The 22,882-nt window shown below is 36.2% G+C and overlaps 1 long non-coding RNA gene across 1 annotated transcript; it reads left to right on the top strand.

Moving 5' to 3' along the window:
- The first annotated feature begins 20,812 nt into the window (after positions 1–20,812).
- LOC113335323 lies at positions 20,813–22,368 on the top strand. Its single transcript, XR_003353270.1, has 2 exons — positions 20,813–21,928; positions 22,023–22,368. It is a non-coding gene; the product is annotated as an uncharacterized LOC113335323 (long non-coding RNA).
- Positions 22,369–22,882: the final 514 nt, after the last annotated feature.

The following is a 22,882-nucleotide window of genomic DNA, read 5'->3' as shown; positions in this document are numbered from 1 at the left end:
TATGATTATGTAATAACTAAATTTTGTCGTGTCTCGATTCCAAAGGACGAAGTTCCGTTTTCATCAGTTTTACTCGAACTCGTTCCGAATCGATCAATATTTCAGGTGAAGTTTCGAGTCTTGATTATGTAACTAAATTTTGATCATGTAATAACTAAATTTTGATTATGTAATAACTAAATTATGATTATGTAATAACTAAATTTTTCCGTGTCTCGATTCCAAAGGACGAAGTTCCGTTTTCATCAGTTTTACTCGAACTCGTTCCGAATCGATCAATATTTCAGGTGAAGTGTCGAGTCTTGATTATGTAACTAAATTTTGATCATGTTATAACTAAATTTTGATTATGTAATAACTAAATTATGATTATGTAATAACTAAATTTTGTCGTGTCTCGATTCCAAAGGACGAAGTTCCGTTTTCATCAGTTTTACTCGAACTCGTTCCGAATCGATCAATATTTCAGGTGAAGTGTCGAGTCTTGATTATGTAAATAAATTTTGATCATGTAATAACTAAATTTTGATTATGTAATAACTAAATTTTTCCGTGTCTCGATTCCAAAGGACGAAGTTCCATTTTCATCAGTTTTACTCGAACTCGTTCCGAATCGATCAATATTTCAGGTGAAGTGTCGAGTCTTGATTATGTAACTAAATTTTGATCATGTTATAACTAAATTTTGATTATGTAATAACTAAATTATGATTATGTAATAACTAAATTTTGTCGTGTCTCGATTCCAAAGGACGAGGTTCCGTTTTCATCAGTTTTACTCGAACTCGTTCCGAATCGATCAATATTTCAGGTGAAGTGTCGAGTCTTGATTATGTAACTAAATTTTGATCATGTTATAACTAAATTTTGATTATTTAATAACTAAATTATGATTATGTAATAACTAAATTTTGTCGTGTCTCGATTCCAAAGGACGAAGTTCCGTTTTCATCAGTTTTACTCGAACTCGTTTCGAATCGATCAATATTTCAGGTGAAGTGTCGAGTCTTGATTATGTAACTAAATTTTGATCATGTAATAACTAAATTTTGATTATGTAATAACTAAATTTTTCCGTGTCTCGATTCCAAAGGACGAAGTTCCATTTTCATCAGTTTTACTCGAACTCGTTCCGAATCGATCAATATTTCAGGTGAAGTGTCGAGTCTTGTTTATGTAACTAAATTTTGATCATGTAATAACTAAATTTTGATTATGTAATAACTAAATTATGATTATGTAATAACTAAATTTTGTCGTGTCTCGATTCCAAAGGACGAAGTTCCGTTTTCATCAGTTTTACTCGAACTCGTTCCGAATCGATCAATATTTCAGGTGAAGTGTCGAGTCTTGATTATGTAATTAAATTTTGATCATGTAATAACTAAATTTTGATTATGTAATAACTAAATTTTTCCGTGTCTCGATTCCAAAGGACGAAGTTCCATTTTCATCAGTTTTACTCGAACTCGTTCCGAATCGATCAATATTTCAGGTGAAGTGTCGAGTCTTGATTATGTAACTAAATTTTTATTATGTAATAACTAAATTTTGATTATGTAATAACTAAATTTTTCCGTGTCTCGGTTCCAAAGGACGAAGTTCCGTTTTCATCAGTTTTACTCGAACTCGTTTCGAATCGATCAATATTTCAGGTGAAGTGTCGGGTCTTGATTATGTAACTAAATTTTGATCATGTAATAACTAAATTATGATTATGTAATAACTAAATTATGATTATGTAATAACTAAATTTTTCCGTGTCTCTATTCCAAAGGACGAAGTTCCATTTTCATCAGTTTTACTCGAACTCGTTCCGAATCGATCAATATTTCAGGTGAAGTGTCGAGTCTTGATTATGTAACTAAATTTTGATTATGTAATAACTAAATTTTGATTATGTAATAACTAAATTTTGATTATGTAATAACTAAATTTTGATTATGTAATAACTAAATTATGATTATGTAATAACTAAATTTTTCCGTGTCTCGATTGCAAAGGACGAAGTTCCATTTTCATCAGTTTTACTCGAACTCGTTCCGAATCGATCAATATTTCAGGTAAAGTGTCGAGTCTTGATTATGTAACTAAATTTTGATCATGTAATAACTAAATTTTGATTATGTAATAACTAAATTATGATTATGTAGTAACTAAATTTTTCCGTGTCTCGATTCCAAAGGACGAAGCTCCATTTTCATCAGTTTTACTCGAACTCGTTCCGAATCGATCAATATTTCAGGTGAAGTGTCGAGTCTTGATTATGTAACTAAATTTTGATCATGTAATAACTAAATTTTGATTATGAAATAACTAAATTATGATTATGTAATAACTAAATTTTGCCGTGTCTCGATTCCAAAGGACGAAGTTCCATTTTCATCAGTTTTACTCGAACTCGTTCCGAATCGATCAATATTTCAGGTGAAGTGTCCAGTCTTGATTATGTAACTAAATTTTGATTATGTAATAAAAAAAAGTAAAAATAAAAAAAAGGAAAAAAATGAAAAATAATGAAAATTTGTATGCCACATTTATGTCCAGCCCAGTCAATTACATGGTTTAAGCTAACACTCCAGCCCAGTCCATTACATGGTTTAAGCTAACACTCCATCCCAGTCCATTACGGTTTTACTTATGTTATTTCAAAATGCATCAAATAGGATGTCCATAGTAAATCTAACGGTGAATATATTTATCACAAGCCCAACCAATAGTTAGATTAATAGGGAAGAACCTCTTATCTTACGCTCTGTAACACCTCAAAATTCTGTTCGTTTTATCTTTCCTCCTAAACCAGAGTTACAGAGCGGAGAGAACTAGAAAAACCTAAGCAGAGTAAAAAGGGGATAAAGTTCTAGGCTTAAAATCAGGGAAAATTTGAGATTTGTTAGAGTAAAAAGGGAAATCGGATTTCTAAAGTTTGGAAATATTTTTAGGTCTACCGTAGGATCAAAATCAAATGGTATTTTCTTAGGAGATTTTTCCGAAAAAAGGAAATCATAGAACAAACTCAATCGATTTTTCAGTTCACCCTAAATAATTTTGAGCGGGATGAAAATGAAACGCAAAATCTTTTCGGCGGGATTATTCAATCTGTGCGACTTTATAAAGGGCCGTATGATGTTGAGGAATTGCATGGATAAATCTTATAAAGGTATATCCTGTTCTCAATCTTTCTTTCGTCTAAAAAGCTTAGTTATTCAAACCCTAATTGATTCAAACCTTAATTTTTGATTCAGACCCAATTGATTCAAAGGTTAAGTTTTGACTCAAACCCTAATTCTTAATTTTTGATTCATTGAAAGCAGGGTTTATGCACCTGTTTATTTCTTAATAAGAAGAACAATGGTGTGCATGCATGTTTAAGCTTTTCCTCTGTTATGCTTAGGATCTTTATGCAGATTGTATTCTAAGTTGCATAGTGGCTGGATAACAACTCAGTCTTCTATGGTTATGGAAATGCTATTCCTTTATGTTTTTTTCTTTCTTTTCCGATGAATATGATTAATTTTTTTCACACTGCAAACAATAGTTTAAGCTTCTGTGGTTCTCCCGGAAACCACTCGACATCACATTCTTATATCATTTAGCTGGCCACATTCTCTGTCGTGTATACTCCCGTGTCATTGACGTTTTGTATAATGGGATTATAATTATGTCAGAGCTAGGTCAATTGAATGTTATTCCTTGGTTTTTTTATGTGTCTATTCTGATGAATGTTTTTCACACTGCAAACCATAGTTTAAACTTCTATGGTTCTCCCTGAAACCACTAGAAATCACATTTTTATCTCATTTTCATCAACTTTAGCTGGTCAGTAAGCTTCCACCTGTCGTGTATCCTCCCGTGTCATTGACATTTCGTATAATGGGATTATAATTATGTCGGAGATCGGCATCCGTCGTTTGTTTTTAGGGAACTTGGTAGGTTTACATAATAGTGTATGTTTGAACTGGAGTCTTGCTTGAGTTCTTTCAATGCTCTAGTAAAAACCTCAGCGATTAATAATTTTTTAATTGTTATTTGTTTTAACAATTCTGAGACGGCATCCTGCTCTTGCATCTAATCATACTAATCAAGACCATGTTAGTACTGATATAATCAAGACCATGTTAATTGACTGTTATTTAATCCTTTGCTTGTGTCTAGCTTAATAACTTTTGACTTTTGATTGAAAAGAATTCAGACCTTATTTGATTGAATCATATACATGTATATGCAGTTTCTTATATGACTACACAAGAGAATTCGAGTTGGGAGCCAGAGTATGATGATGATGAGTATGCTGAATATGAGACTGCAGCCCTGGAGGCTCAAGCCTTGCAGAATTTAGGAGAGTCAGAGGATGAAGACGAAGATTCCGATGGTAGTCGCACCGGTTCCGATGGTGATAACTCCAGTTCTGATGAGGAATCGACTGAAAGTCCTGAACAGCCTGGTAATGTTATACTAGCTTGTCTTTTTTTGTTTGCTTTGGACTTAAAAAATATGAGTACACTTTTACACCATGTTTACTCTTATTTTGGGTTTTTGAACTATAAAAGACACAGGAGCTCCAAACAATACAGTAGAGTCTAAGGAGAATAATGTTTGAGGTTTAACAAGATTAAAGAAGCTAAAGAAAAATTTTGACGGCGAGAAGCACGTGATAGAATTTGATAATTTTGGTCGATTTAAGGGGAAATATAAAGCTGAAATTGCTAGTTACATGGGTGTATTGGTACGTCGAGACATTGGTCTAAGGCACTTGAAGTGGAAGGAAGTGAATTCAGTGATGAGGGATAAGTTATGGCACGAACTATTGGTATGTATATGCTGATCTATATTGATTTTTAATACTATATTTGTTATTAATTTGTTACCTGCCGTTAACACCTCCATATTTTGGCAGCGGTTTTATGAAATTGAGGAGACTATGAGAAGACAGATTATGAAATATTTTGGTGAACATTTGCGCAACTTCAGAAGAAAGTTGTATGTAAAGTTCATAGTGCCCAATTTGGGTAAACCTGCTAAACTAAATATTGTTCCTAAACAATATCATGTCATTGTGAACCAAGAACAATGGGACAAGTTCGTAAAGTGGAGGTTGTCTGATAAATGCAAGGTTGTATATTACACGTTTTAGTTTGGAAATATTGATATTAATTTCATTAATTAGTCTAACTTTTTTATGAATGAAATTCTTTAAATATGTATGCTCAGGAGTTGTCCATTAGGGGAGCTAAGGCGCGTGAGAACCACAAATATAACCACAGGACGGGAAGAGCAGGGTATGCAGGGCTGTTGGAAAAATTAGTAAGTCCAGTTTGTTATAAAAAATTAGTATTATTTCCAGTTTAAATTATAGTATTATCTATCTAATATTTGGCTTGTGTATTTTATAATTACTAGATTAATGAGAAAGAGATCCTTGAAGATGAAAATCTTTCACGGTCTTTACTATGGAGGAAGGCACATCAAAACAAAAATGGAGAATACGATGACGATGATGTTAGGGAAAAAGCAGCTCAGCTTGTAAGACGACTGAAACTATCTAGCTATTTGTTTTGTGCTTGAGTAAATGTGAAAATAATTTTGCTTTAATTGATTATCACTTCTAATCCCTTCATTCTTTTTTTGTGCAAGAGGATTTTGATAAGCAGCTAGAAGATGGAACTTTGACAAAACAACCAGGCAATGATTCTATCACCCTTGTGTTTGGGGAATAACATGATGGGCGTGTAAGATATATAGGCAAGGGAGTGACTCCAACAACGTACTGGCACCTGCCACGGAAAGGAGCATCAAAGGAGCACATTGAACTGAAGAAACAACTGGAAGATGAAAGACGCGCGAACCAAATGGAGAGAGATAGGAAGGATGCAGAAATGAAGGAAATGAAGGCAGCAATGAAGGCACAAGAAGAAATGATGAGAAGCTTAATGTCTCAGCTAAAATCTCAAGGCATATTGAAAAATAAAATCAAAAGCAAAAAGGCACGGGTATGTTTAACATCATCCAAGTAATTTTGATTAAGTATGTCTTTCCTAATAATTCTGCAGTATCTAATATGTCAACTGCACTATATAGAAATCTCCTATTATAGAGAAGTCTCTTATGCTTGAATCCCCTGTTACAATCATTTCTCCGACTGAAAGGAATGAATCTAATACAAATAGAAATGACCCTGAATCTGAACATGTATCTCAGTCTACGGGATCGAAAGATAGTTCTGAACTCCAAATGGTATGTTTCTTTTGCAGGTATTTAAAATATATAGTGCTTTGAGAGTTCCATTTTTTGTTGATGTTAATATAGCGTATCTTTTTGTAGTCTGGAAAATACAAACAAAAGTCTCCTGCATTTGAGCATCTACCCCTTAGTTCACCAGACAATTCTCAATCGAAAGACAAAACTGAACTTTCAACGGTATGTCCTTTTCACAGGTATTTAAGCATTTTGAGATTTGAATCTGTTGATGTCAATATAATATTTATGTTTTGCAGATTGGTAAATGCAAACTGGATCATGCTTCACTAAGAAATATCATTGCATGGGGTTCGGTTCTTCCAACAGTGCCAGGTCAGAAGGTTCATGGAGATCCACTCCGGGATGATTGTGTCAGAGTGACGGTTGAAAAATCTATATTAAAGAATCATTGTTTGCCAGTCCCATCTACTCATCTCAAAACAGTAGAGGATGCTGAAAAATCTATAGTAGCTTGGCCTAAAGAGTTTGTGATCTCTTGCTCTAGTGTAAGTTTCTTTATTATACATGTTTATTACCTTCTGCATCCTGACCATATAACTGTTAACATGGTTTTTTCCCTTAATTATACATCCACTGGCTTGGTGCAGAGCCATCCACTTTCAGACCCCGATGAACATGATTCTGACCCAAACGATGAATATGATTCTGACCCAAACACTAAGAAGACAAAGAAGAAGAAACCTTCATATATGAAGAGCGGGGAACTAAAGTCTCGGAGATCCAGCAAGAGACTCAAGACTGCAACCTAATTATTAATAGAAATAGTCGTGGACTATAGGATTTGGATGTTTAAACTTTTAAGTCTCTCTCTGAAAGTTTGTTTTCTCAAGGTTACTGCACAATTATCAGATTGAGATGTTTATTATATTGTGAAATGAAATTATTTTGGTACAATTCTAATTGTAGTCTTCATTAATTTTTTATGGATGGTTATTTAGGTGATTTTTGAATAGCTACATGGAAAACACTTGATGTGTCCAAAAGGTGAACAATAACTACATTGAAAACACTTGATGTGTCCAAAAGGTGAACAATGGATACATTCAAAAAACTTGATGTGTCCAAAAGGTGAACAATAGCTACATTCAAAACACTTGATGTGTCCAAAAGGTGAACAATAGCTACATTCAAAAAACTTGACGTGTCCAAAAGGTGAACAATAGCTACATTGAAAACACTTGATGTGTCCAAAAGGTGAACAATAGCTACATTCAAAAAACTTGATGTGTCCAAAAGGTGAACAATAGATACATTGAAAACACTTGATGTGTCCAAAAGGTGAACAATAGCTACATTGAAAAACTTGATGTGTCCAAAAGGTGAACAATAACTACATTCAAAAAACTTGATGTGTCCAAAAGGTGAACAATAGCTACATTGAAAACACTTGATGTTTCTAAAAGGTGAACAATAGATACATTCAAAACACTTTATGTGTCCAAAAGGTGAACAATAGCTACATTCAAAACACTTGATGTGTCTTTCGAAAAACTTTAGCCACGGTGCTACAAATGTTTAGTAGCCATAACTTATTAATTGGCCATGTAAAATGTTTATCATGTGTCCAAAATATATGGATGGCCATGGTACCATAGATTAAACGTGACTACAAATCATGTATTAGCCATGTTAAATTATTTTCCGTGTGTCCAAATGATAGAGATGGCCATGGTTGAGAAAAATTAGTGTGACCGCAACTCATGAATTGGCCATGATAAAATGAATTTTGCGTGTCCAATTGATGACAAAGGCTACGGCTATAATAAAATTTACGTGACTTTAAGGTAAACTTTAGCCACATATAATTAAATTGTTTGTCTATAAGGATCATATGGCCACGGTGATAGTGAAAATGATTAACTACCAAAAAAACATTGAGTACCATATAGACACGGTTTTAGAGTTATGGCCATGGTTAATCATATTTTATAGCCACTCCATAGGGATACCTTTTTGTCTCGGCACCTGATGCCACATTTTTGGAGGGAAAAAATCCATGACCAAAAGCCTATGGACACGGTGATTAAGTGTGGCCAATGTGAATATTTGTACTAGTGAGTTGCTACGAACATAATCGTAGGCTTAACAATAAATAAATTTGTCTCCCACAGAAAAGTCTATCAAAGAGGATAAATCTATCTCCCACAGATAAAGCCTAATTTTATTTCGGCTTTCCATTATAAAATCTAGGTGAATCAGAAACCAATTGATAATCCGGTCTTATATTCCCGAAGAACAGCCTTAATTAATCAATCATCTACTCAACAATCCTTCCTGAATACACAGGCGGTTCGTCGAGGAATCACAAACAGAGAGACGAAGATGTTTGTGATTACTTTATCTTGCCTATCGGAGAACTCTCACGATCTCAAGCCAATCAAAGATTGTACTCGTACGATAGAAGATGCAAGATCATATCACACAACTATGATAAAGTAGTATCGGTCTGGCTTCACAATCCCAATGAAGTCTCTAATTCGTTAACTCGAGTTTAGAGAAGAAAATCAAGAGTTAATGGAGATCGACTCTAGCGAGCGCACTAGTAGCACACAGACGTGTTAGGATTAGTTTTTCCCATTGTTAAATGTCCCTTATATATAGTCTTCAAATCAGGGTTTTGCCTTAGTTACTAAGCAATCCATATCCACCGTTAGATGAAAACCTAATTTAGATTCAAGCTAATATCTCTCAACCGTTAGATCGAAATATTTAGCTTGTCATACACAATACCATACACGTTTACTGGGTTTGTGAAAACCATGCCCAAACGAGTACGCGTATGTTGGTTCAATATAGTAACCAAAGGTTAACCAAATGAGTGTTTCATACCAACCATTTTCTTCCTCACCATAACTAGTTCAAATGGCTCACATGAACTAGTTAAAAAGTCGTTCAATTGCTATGATATCTTATGTAACTACACAAGACACAATTGAAACAAAGATGATTCGATTGAATCGGTTCATGAACATTGTAGCCACGGTTTGCATAAAGCATTCCTTGATAATTTAATATCTATGTTCAGAATTCATCTTTAGATTATAACCACTTAAGCTCACAAACAAGTTCGCGGACTTAAGTACAATCGGTTGAGTTTTCCAAACTCAGCAGAAATTCTCGGTCGAGAACTTCCGCCAGTTCGCGGACTTATCAGCAAACGAGTTATATTGGAAATCCCAGCAGAAATTCTCGGGATGAGAACTTCCGTCAGTTCGCGGACTGAGTTCACGAACCGGGTTGGCGGACTTGGCAAGCCAATTCCACAATCCTACCGATTTCTCTTGATCAACAAAGTTGGACAACTTCGGTTCAAGGAATCCATGGTTATGTAATATAAACTCTTATTCCAATCATTGAAACATTCTTAGAGGACGTTATATAGTTGTTACACTATTTTTCGTCAAAGTAATTTTCAAAGTGATTGAAACATTCATGACTTTCGTCACTAGGTAAAGAAAACTATGGTCGAAGCGAAACGCTTTACCAACACACGTTTCGAGATATAGATAAGAGAGATATACTCAGCTCGAAATATCTAATGTGTATGATCATAGTCTATATATATAGCATACGACTTTCGTCTCAAGAAGTAGGAGATAGAATAGATAGAATTTGGAGTGACAGATGAAGTCTGCACATACCTTTTTGTCGATAAGTTCCACCGGTTTCTTGAGTAGTTCTTCTTCTTGTCTGATGAATCGCCATGAAGTCCTTGAGCTCAACTACACCTTCTAACCTAGTCCTAGACTTAGCTATAATAGACTAGAAATCAAGACTTACAGTTTTGATTACTAACATTGACAAACACGATTGAGATATCAACGCATGCGAGGTTGATCGAGCTATGCTCTAACCGAAGGATGGATGGGACCCTGCACAGATTCGTTATATATCCGCTGCATACCTGTTATACATCTTGGGCACTGGGGTATTCCCTGACACTAGTGGCAACATGGTTAACGCAAAATACCTTCAATACTTGGATCCGTTGGAAGAGGTCTTCACCTATTATTGGGGCATTGTGGTAATGGCACATTTGATGACCAAGATGAGAAGGGCCTCTAAGGCGGTTACAAACCAATTTGTAGGTAATTTCACTATACTCCAGTTAATTTGTTTTTTAAACTTATGTTCTTATTTATATTGTTCACATGTACCCTTATCACGAACCTAGAAACAAAATTTACTGATTCTTATATGGACCATTTCACATTGGTATAGGTGTGGTCTTATGAGCATTTCTAAACATTGTTCAAGGACTGCTCCTTCTTGAAGAATATACAAATTGATGACCCCGAGGAGCCTAGAGGTAAGAGATACGAGTTCAACAGCACTCTGAAGCCTGGTAACAATCATCAAGTGATAGATATGAGATTAGATCTATACGCGATGAATACCAAAGATGTTTTGTTCGACCCTTATAGGGTTAGAGAAAACCGCCAATACAAGAGGTTTTATAACGTTGCATTTTACAATTGGCCTTTGTTCTACCCAAAGGGATATGTTATGGCTGATCCTCGACGTGTGATGCGACAACTTTGGTATAAGAAATTACCTAGATTCATGACATCCTCTACTAAAAGGTACATTCTTGACCTTTTTGAGTGCATAAAAAGTTCCAAGGTTAATGGTAAAGTATGATCCAATTACGGAACCAGCACATTGGAGGGATAGAAAACCATGTCGTTTGGTAGATGCTACGAATTTGGAGCTTGTGAACAACGGTGATGAAGCCGATCCCACCTACATTTATGATTACTTGGAATGGTCACATCCTTTTGTCGTGCGCCCGGACGACGTCCAAGTTCCACCATAGGAAAACCCTCTCGTTCCAACTCCTACATTGGAACCACCTACGATGGCCCAACTTAATAAGATCGTTGGATTTCTATTAAGTATTGTTAATTGCTTAGTCATTTAATGTACACATAATTTTATATTAGCATATAAATACTAATTATGTATTGGATGTATGAAACTAGTGGCGTCGGCTTGGCAAGTTGAAGAAGATGTTTGGTTGCAGGCACGAGGAAGGAGAGATGCTATCCCTTGAATATATAAAAGAAGTCGCGGAAAAGCTTGATAAAATTGAAGACCCAAGTGCAAAATCTTTATTCGGGAAACAAGGAAGGCGTCTGTTGCCAAGAAGGAAAAGATCAAATGATGAACTATATAGTTGTGTTTCTTTATTTGGATGGTGGTTGTTATGTTTTGAACAATTTCTAACTTGTTTTTGGTTGAACTCTTTAGCTGTTTTGTTTACTTTTGGTTTATGATACCTTGAAGAAGAACATTTAAGGACAATTCAGTTGTTTGGTTTATGTTGAACATGTTTAGATTTCTAGTAAAATGTTTTCTTTGTAAGTTTTCTATAAAAACATGCCGGGCACAATGGATGAAAATAACCATGTTCCTGTATAAAATATGCATTGAAATGTTTAAGTTCTACAACATCGATACTGATTCCGGCAATAAAATTAATTATAATTCTATGCCGCCATTAGTACCGACACTGAATACTTTTTACATAACCATGCCGGGAAAAATTGAAGAAAATAACCAAGTTTCGGTATAGAATATGCTTAGTGTCGGAATTACAAATAGTTATAAAACCAATTACGGATTATAATTTTCTTACTCTTGCATAGTTTTCCAGAATTCCGGCATTGGTTTAGATAAATATATTGTGCCGGTATTGATTATAGATCTGTTATGAATGCTCTTTTATTTCCTTAATAAGTAATCCATTACATTAGATTTGAAACTTTAAATTAAAACATGGTAATGGAGTAGTTTTGTTTAACATACTTTCATATTTAGTAGTAACCCATCCTTTTTCAACAATTGTGGAACCTTTGAGCCTCTCTCGAATATCTTCGAAGACATCGCCTGGAATCTCGGTGTCATGGACCATATTCATTGGTTCATGTTCTCTTTAAACATAATCCTTTCCCTTCATATAACACACATCATACCCATCAATAGGCTTGCATTGTACCTTGTGACTTTTCCTTGCCTCTGATAGTTCGACAGATTTGTAAAACCACTGGAAATCATCGCATTTTGGGTGATTCAAACGCCTTAGAAACATTCTTCCATTTTCGGCATCATTAGTGTTTGAAATCCAAAACCGGCGTGTCCCATCACATTTCCTACACTTTGAATAAATAAAAGGACATTCCATGGATAAATGACAAGGTGACTTGCAAATTTGACAACAACAATGATGACTCTGTAAGAGAAGATTATATTAGTGATACGTCATAGTAGAGAATATTTTAGTAATGTTGAATCTACTTACTTTGCAGTTAGAGCTTGATAGTGGTTTGCAATTAGAGTTTGTTGATGAATCTCCCATTGCTTGTAGATATTGAACCATGCTTGATTGATCTATTTTTTTAGGCTTGCTTTCTTGAAGAAGGATTTTTGGTATTAGGTGGGTTCTTTGTGTAAATTTTTTCAAAAGAATAGGGGAATTATATAGAATGAAGCTCCAACGGTCTTATTTTTCAAAAAAATAGCCGTCTTTTTTTTTTTGAAATTAACCCAAAACGGAATAGTCGTACAAAAATATTCATTGCCCGAAACAAGTACCAGCGATTAAAGTTGTTGTTCAAACTATGACGGTATAAAATTCCCATTCTCTGTGAACAAATTCACAGGTACCGGCATTGCTTATATTATAAATGTGAATGCCGGAACTCCGTACCGTTATGGTAGAACTTCTTCCATTAAACGCCGGGGTTGAACATTCAATGCCCAATGGCTATTATTTTAAACCATAAACCAGTAAAGAGCATTTCCGGCGTGGTATCTAAGTTACTGATAATGCCGGAATGGTAAAGTGAAAAAAGAGACGTTTTGTCCTCATCTATTTAAAGGAATAAAAAAAGGTGAGCTCAACACATATCTCTGATGGAAAATCCACCACCGACTACAGATTTCATCATTGCAATGGAAAAAGAAAAACTTAAGAAGAACAAATTATCCACTCCGATAGGAAATCAATCTTCATCCACCACCAACTCTATTGCCCTTATACAAGAAAATCTTAGAAGGAAGGAAGAAACCACCAAGTCAATTTCTGCAATGGAAGAAGAGATACTCAAAAGGAAAAGAGATGAAGAAGAGGCGGAAATAGAATCTAAACATCGCAAAGAAACTAAAGAGATATACGAACGTGTAAAACAAGCGAAGATATAAGAGGACGTTGAGGAAGAAACATAATGGATTAAAAATTACTATATAGTATCGGATCTCCCGAAAGATCACCGCCCTTCAAACCGTTTTTGGGGTCTTATTGCAGATGGTACTTATATGACGAAGTTGGTGGAGGGTAAGTGTAAGAAACGCAAAATGGACTACGGGCATGAGTTTGTGGCGAATCGAACAATATCCCTTATCAAATTATGTTGCAAATACAACTAGTTTCTCAAAAGGTACAGATGGAATAGATTTAAATCTCAGGAAGCCTATACCGAGTGGAGAACAGAGCCTTTTATGCATTTCAAAGCTGCTTTGTTGATTGAATCTCGTTCCAATAAATTATATTAGTTACAATTAGCTTAAGATCTTTCATTTCATGTGGAACTTTGTTAATGTTGTTAATGTTTTATGACTATTTTCCTTAAGATTAATATGAAGTTCAGTTTGGCTAAGTTTGCTTGTTTAAACCTTTGGTACCTATTATTTCTGATGGTGCATAAGACAACATTGAAAAATAACCACATACTAAACCGGTACAAGGGCCGTCTTAGAATGGTGACCACATTTCAATGCCGGTACCATGACTCAGTTTAATCTTGGTGTTAGAATGCCAGCGTTTTATTGTCCCAATTTTCTATGCCGGAATTATGACGGTTGCAAAATCCTTTAAGTAGTGTGGCGGTTTCAAAGTCATTTATACCACTTATGTGACGGTTACAAACTATGTGGAGGTTGCAAACTCGTTAATTCTATTTAAGTGACGGTTATAGAAAGGAAAATATTTCATCTTTCCATCTCTCTGTTTTTACTTCTCTTATATTCCAAAAGAAATTCCAAAACCAAACCCATGTTTCCATCTCTGTTTTCGGAAACTCTAAGGGGAATGGGTCGTCACAAACCTTCTGAAAAATCCAAACCCAATCCTGAAAAATATATTGATGATGGTGGTAAATCGAAATCAAAAGAGAAACAAGTGCCTGAGGAGTCTGCTGGTGAGGAGGAAATAACATATTTGATGCGTTAAGTGATGTCTATGTTGAATATAATTATTTTTAGAGTTTATCCATACAAGAAAACACAAATTGAAACTTGGTTGTTTAGTCTTTCAACACAAATTGAAATTGCAATACAGTCAATTGAAATTCAGTTACATATTTGTTTCACCGTAGAATTTAATTTGAAAACCAAAACCATGTCGTATTATATGTCTTGTATCTCCCTTTTATTGTATGAACCTACCGGCATATATATTGAATTGCTTATAGTGTTGGTACACTGTACCGGATCTGTATATTTTTGTAAATTCCATGCCGGTTTTGATTTCCTATTTTCATTCAATCTTTGTACATATTTCTCAAAGTACCGACATGGTTTGTTTGTGATTCGCAACGCCGGCGCCAGTAACGACAGTGTTGGTTTGTTTCATATCCATGCTGGTGTTAATTTCACATCTGCCGGTAATGATTTTATGTTTACCATCCATGCCCGGATTCATGAAAATAACTCATTTAACATATTGGGACGTAGGTCTAGAGCAGAACAAATCAAGAAAGGAAAGGGAAAAGTTGTTGAAGAAGCCAAACCAAAGTCTTCCCGTCCTCGATGTAGTCATTATGATCCTGATCGTGCTAAGGTTATCATTCAGGAGCTTACGGGGGACAGAACCAGCAGTGATGATGATGATGATGATGAGTGGGAAAAATATCCTCAACCGGCGCGAGCAGATGGCTCATCCTCACAAGCAGATGTCTTAGGATAACCTGATGTCAGAGATAAAGACCCCAAGAAAAAGGAAAAAGGAACCCCTAGCCCACCTTCCTAAAAGATATGACATGATTCCAGAACGTCAAGATAAGAAACATTGGGGTCAACCAATAAACCCGCAACTCTTATTTGACTATAAACACTCTTGGGACCGTTGGATATATCAAACTTATGTAAGACGTTTGCATCTTGTTATTATATTATTTATCTGTGATCAAGTGAATTTAATTTAGTTTGGTTTGTTTTTATATGACCACAACAAAGCCTTCCGTGTTAGCCGCCATCAATCAAGTGATACATGGCCTTTGGAGCTTGAGTGTGCCGAAGTTTAAGAAATAGTCAGAGCATCTGGGTTTTATCCCGCGCGCGGTAGAAAATTATGTGGCCAATGATTAAGTCACGGCGAACTGATTTTTGGAGAGGTTTTTTGGTGAAACTGATAGCATGCATTTTTCTTTTGGCGAGATGACCATTATCCCTGAAGCTGTCCAAAAAATACTAGGTCTACAGGTTCTTGGGAAATCCGTTAAGGAAGGAGATGGGTGTAAGGACCTAGGATGTGACAAGATCTGTGAGCTGACTAAAAAGTTGTTTGGGTGGGACAAGGAAACAACTATGGCAAATATTTACAGGACTATCCATACCTGGACAAAGACTATCGAATTCGTCGATCTGATTAGATTGTTTGGGAATACGAAAGAAAAAAAATTGAATCCCGAACAAATTCAGCAAATTGCCGCTGCTTATCTATTGTACACCTTGGGCTCCATTATATTCCCTGACGCTAATGGTAACAGGGTGCATTTGAACAATCTACAATACTTGGATCCCTTGGATAGGGGTTCATAAGTATTGATAGGGCACTGCTTTCTTGGAAGAAATGCGTAGATCTTCTAAGCAGAACGCCTGCCAATTTAATGGTTCTTTCACTTTAATTCGGGTAGAGCTTCAGTTTTTGTCATCATAGTTTAATTTCCAATTAGTTTTTTTTTCTTATACGTTTCATTTTAACGATCTTTTATTGGCGTAGGTGTGATATTATGTACACTTCCCAAAATTGTTCATAGGATATAAAGGATTGAAGAGTATACGTTAATATCAACGTAATGAGTGTCTAGCTCAGAAATACTTCTTCAACAATAACCCGAAACCCAATAACAGGAAACAGTAATTCGCAATGAGATTGGCTTTGGACTCCATGACTGACCAAGATGTTGTGTTTGACCCATATAAAAATGCCAGAGGAGTTCACTTTGCAAGGCATGAAAATGTTTAATTTTATAACAGACCGGTATTTCATCCAAAAGGATTTGTTATGCACAACCCTCTCCGTGTAATGCGCTAACTTGGGCACAAGCTGAAAAATCTTACAGATACATCTTATCGAAAATTCTCTCATGAATTTCCTCGACGCCAAGCATATGAGAACCATACTCTGGTAGTGTATAACCCAAATCCAATTCTTGCATATTGGGGGGAAGGAAAGAACGGGGACTTGTATTGGATATGATTGGTTGGGAATTGGCGAAAAATGGTTATGAGTCAGAACCTACCTTTCTCTGAGGTCATTGGAAGTACTCGCATCCTTATATTGTACGCCAGGCTATTGTAAAAGTTCCTCCACAACCATATCCCCCCTCCAAAACTCCGGCTGAAACTACTGTACCCGTACTACAAAAGATCCTTACGTTGTTGGTACATACTTCTTGTTAATTTCCTATTCTTTTAATCTTTATATATGAACTAATTTAAGCATACATACTAAGTATATGTTTAAAAATATGAAAACAACGTCAGCGGATAGGAAATTTGTCAAAGTTCTTTAAGAAAAAGAACATGAAAGGACAGGTGTTGACCCGGTAAGAAATGAAGCAAGTCGAGAAAAAGATAGACAAAATTGAAGATACGGAGGCAAAATACTTGTGGGGAGAAAGGAAGAAGAGGGTACACAAGAAGCCAAGGACAGAGTGATCGTGTGTTTCTTATATACTACTAGTTAGGTCTTGAACAATTTAGTGTTGGTTTATATTTGTTTATGAGTCTTAAACAATGTGTTTGTGTGTGTTTGCTAAACTCTTAGCTTGTTTTGGTTTATGGTTGATTTATTTTCGGTTTGGAACATCTAAACTTTGGAGATGATTTCAATAAACAATCTTGTGTTATTGTTTCTATGTCAAATTACCTATTTGCCGGCATAGTATTGAAATGCCGGAATTGTTTTTCAACAAGGACCTGCATGGTCGAAACTCGTACATTAAATGACTGTACTTTGAATATTCAATACTACAGAAATTTTAGAGTTTCGACATTGAAATATTTTGATATACCATGCCGGTAGTATGCATTTTCCAGATGCAAAATTCTTTTTCAGATTGTACCGGCATGGATTTTAATTTTCTTTCAACGCCGGCAATTTTACTAATTTATCTGTGGAATGCGACATCCGTTCCGGCACTTGGGATTTTTTTTTATTTCCAAGCCGGGACCATCTCCCGACAGTGTAAAGTTTGAGTTTAATCATGCCGGCATCTCCATAGAAATGTCAACATATTGTTTAATGATTACAATTCAAACTTCCAAAAAAACAAAAGGTTGCGTAGCAGTGAACCACACATTTCCAAATTACTCTTCATCACTTTCTAATTTTTGAATAGGAATTTCTCCCTTCTCTGCGTTAACTGATAGCTTCAACGCATCCCACAATTGGTGGTTATCCTCGTACAGTTTCATCCATCCCTCCAAGTGATTGGGGATTATATCCTTGTTTTTATTCAACGGACAAACCAGTGGTAATAGACAATTTTTCTTGAGTTTCAGAATAATGAAATGACTTCCGTTCACGAACGCCAAGACAATTATTCTCTTCTTAAGATATCCTTCACACTTTTTCCACTTTGGTGTATAAGTTTCATTTTCGTTGGGGATAACATAATGAACAACATAGTTAAATATATCCTCCATAACATGACATAAACCGACATTTTCATCCAATATTCAGTAGGAAGGAACTTCATCTCGTGCTCTGGTCCTAACACCCGAGCATACAAACTATCAAACCTTTCGTCATCATCTACCAATTGTTTATAACAACTCTTCTTTTTAACAATTTGATCGTCCATCCTCCTTCTCGCATATCGGCATGGTGTCATCCCTTTACTAACCGCCGTCTCAAAGATTCCTAATTGTTCGGTCACGACATGATAGCCACAATTTCCATATCCATCAACATCATCCGTATATACAATATACTCGCGAATAAACTCGGGAAGTTGCTCTACATAACACTCTATTTTGGTATAGCAATATCTATAAGTCTTACTTGCTTTGGAATCCTTATACATCTTCATATTACTAATTTTTAGCTTAACTATATCCAATCCATCCTATGCAATCTCTGCACTTCCATTGTCTTCGGTATGTGTTGGGAGTCCGTACTTCCTTGGCCTACCACTTCGTTTTTTAAAAGAGACTACATCACCATTGTATTGTTGATGACTAGGCATCGGTTGCTTACCTTTGCTATCACCTGTCTTTGGCGTGACTTCAAAATTTTCAGCTTGATGTACTTGACTCGATGTATGTTCCTTATTCGGCCTTTTATTTTTGATATGCAAAGCCGCCCCATCAACTATGGGTGTGACTAGGGAATGCTCAACTTGTTCAATCATTGTTGGTACCTTCCTAGGCCTACCCCTTTTATTTTTAACCTCCGCTACATTGACTCTAAGTGTGGCATCTGCTTCCTCGGTTTGTTGTACTTTTTCAATCGACGCGGGTACCTTCGTCGTCCTACCCCTTGACTTAGGAACCGACACTTCATTGGCTTGTGGTGTTGATACAGAATACTTCATTTGTTCTTGAATTGATAGCGGTAACTTCTTCAGCCTACCCAGTTTCTTTGTAACCTCCACTACATCGACTCTAGGTATGGCATCCGCTTCCTCGGCTTGTTGTTCTTCTTCAATCGATGCGGGTACCTTATTCGGCCTACCCATTTTCTTTGGAACCGGCACTTCATCGAATTATGGTGTGGATAAGGAAGTCCCCGTTTGTTGTTGACTTGATGGCGGTTCCTTCCTTGATCCACCCTTTTTTTTTGGAACCGGCGCTTCCGTGAAACTTTCTTCTGAAAGCTCACATCCGATTGGGTCTAGTTTCTTAGTTGCCTCGTCTTCACATTCGCGTTGACTCATTTCTTTCAATTCTTTCCTTGTTTCCTCCTTGTCGTTTTAGTTTGTGGTCTACCGGGCGGACCACAAACTAATGAAGACAAGGAGAAAATAATGAAGACATGTTGGGAAAAATACACACATCACCTGGTTTGCCGTAGTTTATCTCCTTTTCTTTAATCATATGTTTTATTTCCCAATGCGAGACGTTGAATTCTATTCCTTGAAGAAAATTACCATATCGAAAATGTGAAGTCATCATTTCCATTGAGCTTTTTTCAAAAGCCTTCTTGATCCTATCGATATCATCCTTAAAGTATTGCTTCATTGCCTCGGTGACCGTAACCACGTTTCCTTGGACGGACTAGATGCGATCTTTAAATCTCCCATGAGCGGACTCCGCTATACTAGTTGCTTCATTCACGTAGTATCTATACCGATTTTTCCATGCATGCAAAAAAATTTCCTTGAACTTATCCAACATTTTATCCCGACAATATGAAATGACACTTGGATACACTTCTTTCTATTTGGAAATAAACATGTTCAATCTCTTTTCATATATATCCTTGGTAAGAGACCAATAAACTTTCTCCCAATCCTTTAGAAATTCCAACCACTTTTTATGATTTTCATCGTGTTCTTTGTCCATCCGCTCTTTAATCTTTCCTCTTTTATCTTCTTCTTCTTCGGGTGATAGTTTCTTCTTGCAAACATCTTCCTCTAGTTGAGCAATCATTATCTTCTTAACATCCTCCTTAGAGGGGTTCAAACAAAGCATGACAATGTTTTGTCACATTTTGACCTATATGATACGTACATAGGAAATTTTGTGTATCCGGAAATACGTCGGATATTGCATTCATTAGTGCGTCATCTTGATCGGTTATGATGACCCTCGGAAATTGATTTTCCGAGAACAATAATTTCAATTTTCGTTATTCACAATGATAATTGTAATTCCTCTCGTTTTCCGTTAAACACTAAGTGATAGGTGTAGAATACACCGTATTTACTATCTAGAGTTCATGCTTTCTTTGCTATTTTTTCTTGTAAATTATGTATTTTACGCGTGTTTTTGAGTTATTAGGTACTCTGGAGTCGCACGGAGGAAAAGTGAAGAAATCACCCAGTTTGAACAAAAAGATCAAAATTGTCATTTCATGCAGAACACTGTCTGGAGCCCAGTCATGGTTAAGGGGCAACTCTTTTGGAGGAGCATTAAAGACAGCTCAGCTAAGGATAAGGGGAAACCCATTCAAGTGTTAAAGGCATCCAGTTAGACACTTAAGGCACCTATGTAAGCTAGCTTGAGATGTAATTGGCCGGCCCAATAACAGTACCCAGATCCACCCCAAAAGACAACCCTAAATCGAGAGATGATTTTCTCTCATTCATCTCATTTCCACCTCGCTGAATTTGAGACGAGAAAAGCAGTCGTTGCTGCTGCGAGATCGAGATGAAGCTACTACTGAAATTGCAGACATGAACTCAGATCGAGACTGAAGAAAGAACATAGGTTTTTGATTTGAATAAGAGATTAAATCTGTGATGAGATGGGATTTTTCCCTGTGAGCTTTCGGAATAGAGAGGAATGGGTTTGAGCTCGTGGTGAAGAAATCAAAGAAGGAATTGAAGATGGGCATAGTTTCTGCTGCTGTTAATTGAACGTAGTGATACGAAGATGATTCTGGTGCTGTATGTTTAAAGGCTTGAGAAGAGCAACTCTGAAATTGAATCTAAGGGTTTCGATTGTATCTGTAACTGATGAACAGAGTTGGGTTTGCGGTGGTAATCAAATAGGTGATGTTCAATGATGAATTGAGTAGGGTTCGATCTAGAGTTGTGAATGAGAGATGGGTTTGCTGATGAATTCAAGATCGAGAGGAAGAAGAAGCTCACACAGGGTTTCGATTCGTCACTGTTATGGGTTAGAGTTGCTGTGAAGAAGAAATTGGGTTTTGATGAATGATGCTTCTGCTCAATTGTAGCTGTTGTACATTGGGTGATTTTCATGAGAAGAAGCAGAAATTGAGTACAAGAAGCATCAGAGATGGGGTTTAGATCGAGAAGAGCAGATGGGTTTTGAATGGACCTTGAGATTGAAGATGAGTTGGTGGTGCTTCCTGGGTTCGAATGAGAAACAGATGCTGCAGCTGTGACAGATTCAGAAGAGTTGAGCTGTTGCTGTGATGGGTTGTGTATGAAATTGATGAATGAGTTACTTGAATAGATGTATGTTAGGTTCTTAACAGGTTAAGAAAGAAAGGCCTGAAATTGGCATGGGAAATGCTCTGTAAACAGTCGAGTCTCGGCCGGCACTCTGCTCAGACAAGTCAACTCGTTGCCGCCGATGAACGATCCAACTCATGAGTAAGACCAGTGAGACAGACTCAGATCAACTAACTTAGTGGCTGACTCTAAGACCTTGACCCAGTCGACTGTTAGAGACCGTTAGTATTGACTGTTAACTGTGACGGAATATGCTGTCGACGGAGAAGAATATTCAGTGATCTGAAGAGAACTTTCAGGTAATTTTCCGGCCTACTTCCGGTTATGCCGATGACTTATTCCGGCGATCCAAAATTACTTATTCTTGTGTAATTTTCTCTCATGGGTATGAAGACTTGGACTTGAAAATTGATGAAGAATTTGGTCTGAATTTGGAAAAAGAGGATGGAAGATTTGAGAAACACTTGGATTTGGAAGTGCAGCTATAAAGGGAAAGGGATTCTATTCCTAAGAGGATTGTTAGGAAATTGAAGCCTATAAATAGAGAAGTTCTCTACTTTTCTCTAGATACTTAACAATATATACACCTTATACACTTCTACACCTCCACACACAACACTTTTCTTTTCTTTATTTTTTGTGTGCATGAGTAGCTAATTTTATTGATTGGGGATAAATTCCTAATTCTTGACATGTTTTGAGTTTTTATTTTAAATCTACTTTGAAGTTTTTCACATGATTATCGTTTGTTTTTACTAATAGGAATGTTTATACATTCATGGTTGATTGATAGATTGTTTAGAGTGCACGCTAAAGTGATTTGTTAATTTGATATAAAGATAGTGAAAGTTAGGGGATAAGAAATCGTTTCTTTACTCTTTACACAAGTAGCAAACACGAGACCTTGCGGAGGGATTCTGTGGAGCGATTGTGTGTGAAAACAACGCTAGAAAGTGGACCAAGCGAACCGAGTTTAACTACTAGTACTAAACATAAATTCATAAATCTTAATGCGTTCGGGGAATTACATCTTGTAAGCGAACCTCAAGGTGGTTCTTTTGAATAGAATCTGATAACTAAGCGGACTTGTTACTCAGTGAAACAATGAATTTTGGGGTTAGCTAAGCGAACCTGCTATCCTATGGTTGGTGATAATCCGTGACTAATAAAAAGTGGATGAAAAACATAACTTAACTCATTGTTTTGCAACGAAGAAGAATTCCTTGATCTTGTCTCTCTTATTGATTTTCTTT

This window comes from Papaver somniferum, unplaced genomic scaffold (assembly GCF_003573695.1).
Source record: "Papaver somniferum cultivar HN1 unplaced genomic scaffold, ASM357369v1 unplaced-scaffold_139, whole genome shotgun sequence".
Taxonomy (NCBI): Eukaryota; Viridiplantae; Streptophyta; class Magnoliopsida; order Ranunculales; family Papaveraceae; genus Papaver; species Papaver somniferum.
Note: the sequence above shows the minus strand (reverse complement) of the source record. Positions and strands in the feature narration are given on the sequence as shown.